Raw genomic sequence first — 6,666 nt, 5'->3', positions numbered from 1 at the left:
GTCCTCTAAAACGGTCTCAGTTTCCTCATCAGTGAAAAGAACAATTAGATTAAATTTTGTCTTCTTTATTTTAATTGTAAGACATTTTGTGTGTGTGTGTGTGTGTATAAAGAATTATTTAACAGATTCCATAAATCCATCAGTTAAGTTGAACAGATGTTAATTTATTTGTTCGTATTTGTTCTGGGTCTTTTATATTTAAGTCACAAACCAATTTTGAGAATGTTAACATATCAGAAAATTAGCCTCTTAAAATTAAAGAACTATGATGAGTTAAGTTCACCAAAAATATATATTATTAATAAATAATTATGAAAATGATAATATTATATAAGAAAACCAATCCAAGAGTGCAAAATTTATAATCAGAAATTTTGATTATAACCAAACCCTAAATGCTTTGATTCTTTATCAAGACATGAAGAAAATAAACTCTAGGAAAGCAAAGAACAAGAAAACATCACAAGACAGATAATAGAATAATGACTGAAGATAAGATTAGACATAAACAAATCAGGAAAATGGTGGCACATGTCTTAGGAAGAAATTATATAAAATAGAATTAACTCCTCCAGAATATTTTAAAATATGGACATCTGTCCAGTTTTGAGGCAAACCTAACTTTGATATCAGTTCCCAAGAAAGAGAACAACCAGAGGAAGCCTATGGCTAAGTCAATTCATCACATTGGTATGTATTTAATACTACATTACTGAATTTAGAACACATTCAAAGAATGTTGTGACCAAGCAGGGATAAATCTACAAATGGAAGTTAGATAATGTAAGAAAAAAATGGTTGCAAAACATTTTCAAAGTGTATTTGACACCACATGGGTGAACCCAAAGGACATTATGCTAAGTGAAATTAACCAATCACAAAAAGGGAAACATTGTATGTTTTCATTTGTATTTTGAGTAGTGAAAATCATAGCAACAGAAAGTAGAGTTGTGGTTGCCAGGGGCCTGAGGGAGGGGGAAATTGGTTACTATTAAATAAAAAGAGTTCTGAAGATGGGTTACACAACAATGTGAGTGCATTTAACTCTACTGAACTGCATGCTTAAAAATGGTTAATGGCAAATTTCATGTGATGTGTATTTTAGCATAATTTTAAAAGTTAGAAAAATAAATCAGAATGCCAATTTTATTTAAACTAAACAATGCATACAACATCAATTTCTGACCCAAATTTACATCATGTAAGAATTTAGTATAATTAATTTGCTTTTTCTAAAAGACTTAACAAATCTGCCATGAAAATAGGAGTCTGTCTACATTTGATGGCTTCTCAGAAATCAGAAACAAAGTGGCAATACATGTTTAATAGGATTTTTCTATTAACAATTGACAGCAGAGTTATATTCTAATTTATTTTATTAACAGCATCCATATATTATTTTTTATCAAAAAGTGATGTCTATTATTTCTGCTTCTTAAATATATTCTAATTTATTTTTTTGAACAAAACTAAAACTTTAACATCCTCTAGATCCTGGTGTGTTGTCTGCTTTAAAAATGTAGATCTCTATTGATATCTATTAACTCACCCTTGGTGATCATATTGTTCAAATTCTCCCTAACTTTTTTCTGTTTATTTTTGCTTACTTGTTTCCATAAACTGAATTTTGTGCATTTAAGTAATTCACTAAATTTACTTTTTCATTATTTTTATCAATAATTTTTCAGTGTTTAACCAATATTACTGTTGTAGAAAGGTTTAGCACTGTTATTTCATGAATATGAATCATGTCTTTACCAACCTGAGACGACCCTCTTTGCAGGGTGGTGGGGATGGGACCAGGACTAAGGGGTCTTTGGACTGTCTCACAGAACTGTAAGTGCTGTGGCCTAGAGAGCCACTTCAGTCAACCAAACAGAAAACTTTGGGCAGAGTTACTTGTTTCTGAGACAGATTACTCTCTTTCTGTGTGCAACCCACACAAATTTATTTTCCTGAACTAGGTCTCCTACCAATATAAGTGGGCCCCTTGCCTCTTTAAGGTAGAGGGACACTCACTCAAGTTGGCAGGTGAAGCATTGAGAAAGAGACTTGATATGACCACACTGCACACCTGACATGGAGGTGAGGGGAGGCAAACATGCCCTTCAGAGCACAGTTAAGCGAAATTGATTGGAGACCCCTCCCTCAGGTACGCCTGCCCACGTGCCCTAGACGGTAGCACTGCTGGCCTTAAACAGCCTGGGTGGAGCCTGCTGCCCAGCAAGCCATGGAATGTGGGTTCATGAATCTTCTCCATGATTTCTGGGCAAATAGCAGTCAGAGGTAGATCTTTCCATTCAGAACTCAAGAATAAATAAGCAGTTAAAAATAGGGTGTGGATGTGAAAGGAATCTGCTATGTCTAGCTAGAGATGGTGATTTGAACTAATCTTTATTTCTGTATTCTTTCCTCTTCCTATCCGAGTAAGAAGTATAAAGGGTGAAAAATCTATATACAAGTTAGAAAATAAGAAAGAGTGTCACAAAAACTTCACAGACACTTTGAGGAATTTTCTTTTATCTACTTTCTCTAACCCTTCCCCAATTCCAGACAATAGTGTACCAAATGTGAAGTGGACAGCCTCCCGTCAGAACAAATAACCCCCCCACCCCGAAACTCAGAGACACAGGGACTTGAGGTGGTCGCCGTGGAGCAGTCAATTAAGGCCAAGTCAATGCCATGAGTGGCCCTGGGGAGTGGACTCAGACTGGAAAACAGAGCTATTGACCATGGTACTTACTGCCTTCTACACTCCACAGGGTGGGAGTGCTGCCCAAAGTTAAGGGAAGGGAATGTCACAGTGAGAGGGAGGGCGATGCCAGCACTCATTTCAGGCTACCATTCCAAAAACATTAAAAAATGGCACAGCAGTGAGGCCTGGTCTCTGCTATGCTGTACCAGCAGATCCCCATTCCCTCTCCCTTCTGAGCCCCTGTCTCCTTTGGATAAATAAGATTTACTTTTTAAAGTGTCATGTTCCCATTTTTAAGGTTATTTGTCTTTGCAACTTGGGGAACAGAGTTAGTCTTCTTTGACCCCAGATATCCTTTCCGTGTTTATTCATTTTGTTTGCTTCAATTTCAATCTCCTGATCTTTGTTGAGAGCCAAGTGGCTTTTTATTTGTATGGAAATAAATGATCTTTTTACCCATGGAAACATTAGTCATCCTGCCTCCTCACTTAAAAACTTTCTTCTCTTGAGAAGGTGCCAAAATCCAGGGTGCACACTCAGGGGATCAGTAGCAGGATTGTTTTTGTAGCCATCATTTTCTTAAACTGAAGCATGATACTTTGCAGCCTGTGATCTTAAGCAAAATTAAGGCCTAATGGGTGGCTTACCACACCATGCTGCACTTCCAGCGATGCATTTACAGTAGTATCAGATACACTGAGATGAATGAGTTTCACCCTTCAATGGAAACTGGGAAAGCAGAGCTGAGATGACCTTCAATAAATATTAGCAGCAACTGCTCAGAAGAAAATGTCAGGAAATAATACTCAAGTAGCTGTCTTTACTTAAACACCCAAATTATGTAAAACTTTAAAATTCATTCTCATTTTAAAGTGAGCACATTTATCTCCTAACAAGTGAAAGAAGAAATTGTCATGAATTTAGGGAGAGAGAATGACATACTCCTCTTATGCCTTCAGACTAAGGAGCAGACCAGTCAAATTGGTTCCTGGGGAACTGGAGTACTGGGATCAAGTGATCCTCTTGCCTCAGCCTCCTGAATAGCTGGGGCTATAGGCAGGTGCTACCACATCCAGCTAATATTTCTAATTTTTGTAGAGATTGGGTCTCCCTCTTGCTTAGGCTGATCTCAAACTCCTGACCTCAAGCAATCTTCCTGCTCCAACCTCCCAAAGTACTAGGACTATAGGCTTGAGCCACTGTGTGCCCAGATAAGAGTCTTTATATATTTTCATAGACAAATGCAAATACTTCTTTAGGTTAGAGTCCTTAGTTGAATTCTTGGGTGAATAGGGTACACATATTTTAGATTTTGATAGATAGTTGCTAATTGTCTTCCACGGAGACTGTGCAATCATAAGCTGTGTAATGATGTTTTGGTCAACAACAGGCTGTATATATGAGACAGTGATCATAAGATTATAATGCTATGTTTTTACTGGATCCATGTTTGGATATGTTTAGATACACAGAGATCAGGTGTTACAGTTGTCTACAGTATTTGGGACAGTTACATGCTATCCAGGCTTGTGGCCTAGGAGCAATGGGCTCTGCTCTGCAGCCCAGTGTGCAGGGGACCCGCCCATTCAGGTCTGTGTAAGCACAGGACTCTCTATGATGTTGCACAGTGATGTAATTACTTAAGGACCCACCTCGCAGAATGTATTCCTGTCAGGAAGCCACACACAGCCATATGCCCATTTACTAGAATATGAAGATGCCTATTTTCCCACATGCTTGATTACACTGGATAGTATTAATCTTTCAAAATTTTGACAAGAAGGGCAAAAGCTGAAGCCTGCAAGTTGGCTTTTTTATCCCTTCTCAAGTTTCTCACTCTGTTCCTCTTCTTCCTTGCTCCACAGGGAACAGGCCTTATATCATTCCTGTGCATAAATTAATGTTTAAATTCTGTCACTAGATTTCCTAATTATAAGTCATTCTTATATTCTGAGAGATGAATTTTGGCAATGTTCTTTAAATTTGAAATTTGATTGGGTAACATTTTATTAGGTTATTAAATCTGAAATGTCTGATCTCAAATCAAAAGTTTGGTCTATTATATCTTGAATAAGAAGCAATACAATTAATCCAAGTGTGTGCCTAAACTGTCAACACAGTTTTGCCATCTTAACGATTGCTTGTTTGTGCCAGCAGCAAGGAAGCCTGCAGAGCAAGTGGTGATGAAATCTCAAAAGGCGCTTTCCCTGGGTTGTTTTCCAGGTTCCAAAGCCTGGAAGAAGAGGTAGTCAGAGGGTGCAAGATCTGATGAATATGGTGGATGACACAGTTTCTCAGTCCAGCTTCTGTAGTTTGTGCAACAGTGCTAGCTTGAGAGAGGTTTGGCCTATCTCTGTTGACCAGTCTCTGCTGTTAATCACAAGCGTTCTCATTGTGCCATCCACCAGACATTTGCTTAATCAGCTGACCAGGTTTCATGACGCTGTAGCAGATAATACCAGCACTGGACAACCAAACAGCCACCATTAGCTTTTTTTGATGTATACTGTGCATTCAGTTTTGGACCATATTTCAGCACCTCATCTTTATCCAACCATTGTGCCAAAGGCTTGCAATTGTCAAAAAAAAAGAAGTGATTTTTCACATGTAACAGTACAGTGTAGGAATGATTCACCTTTATGTTGTGACAGCAAGACGGGCAAGCTTCAAGATGACTTCTCTTCTGATACTTGTTTAATTCGTGTGGAACTCGCCTATTCAGCTTCTTTCCCTCGCTGGTTCATTTCAGTGGTCTGATATTATTAGGACAGTAATATCGACCCTTGCTGCTAATTCACGTGTAGGTTGAGATGGGCTTGTTCCCACTGCAGCTTTCAGCTCATCGTTGTCCACCTTGATCTCAGGTCACCCACGTCACTCATTTCCAAGATTAAAATCTCCAGAATGGAACTTCTCTAACCGTTGCTGTACTGTGCGTTCATTAGCCTTGTCTTTCCCAAGTACCTTGTTGGCATTTCAAGCTGTCTGTGGTGCATTGGTTCTATAATTAGAACTCATATTTAAAAATAACATGAATTTTTGACTTATCCATGGTTTCACAAAAATTGCTTTAAACAATGTAAAAGATAATCACAAAGCAAAATGTACATTTGAAAGAATGAGGATGTACCTTCACAATAAAAATAAAACAAGAAGTGTCAAAGTGAAATGTCAGAGATATCAACTCTCAAACTTAGCACTTAAGGAAATTGGACATTTTATACTTAATAATCTAATATTTAGAATATTCACAGATATAGTGAAGTGGTTTACAAGCTTCCTTTTTAGTTATTCTTCTCTAGCTTTGTTATAAGGGCTTTTCTAGGTCAGTAAAATAAATTGGAGAATTTTCCATTTTTTTCTTTGCTCTGAAACACATTCTATTACATAGAAATTTTCTTTTCTTAGAAAGTTTTATAGAACTTTCTGGTCAAACTTTCTGACCTGCATGCCTTTAGGGCATAGAACTTGAAGTAAGAACAAAGTCTTTATCCTCCAATTATGGATAGAGACAGTTAAAAAATGAAATTAAATTGACACTTTGACACCCCACAGACACATCCCAGCACACATATATAGCACTGTGATTCATCAACAAGAAACATATAAGATCCTTCCAATGTGGATGAGTAGGAGAACTTAGAGAAGAAATGTTATAAATTCATCATGGTGGGGGAGGCTGGGCAAGAAGTGGGTAAATTGGGCTGACCACAAGCTTTTTGAATGATGATAAATTTTTTTAATCACAGAGACACTACACAAATTCTGTCCACCTGGGTTGTTGTACAATTTAACTTCTCAGGTTTGATTTAGGATTTTTAAGCATGGCTGAGTCTGTTCTGAAAAAGTTCTCTTCCTAGAGGACTAGAAAGCCAAGGTATCATTAACTTTGCAAATATTCAAAGAGTTTAGCACAGGGTCTGGTTCGTGATAGATATTCAATAAAAGTAGAGTTTCTTCTCCCAGACTTA

Source organism: Otolemur garnettii, unplaced genomic scaffold (assembly GCF_000181295.1).
Source record: "Otolemur garnettii isolate 467f Iridium unplaced genomic scaffold, OtoGar3 scaffold00011, whole genome shotgun sequence".
In the NCBI taxonomy this organism is placed as follows: Eukaryota; Metazoa; Chordata; class Mammalia; order Primates; family Galagidae; genus Otolemur; species Otolemur garnettii.
The sequence above is the reverse complement of the archived record's forward strand: the minus strand, read 5'-3'. Positions refer to the sequence as shown.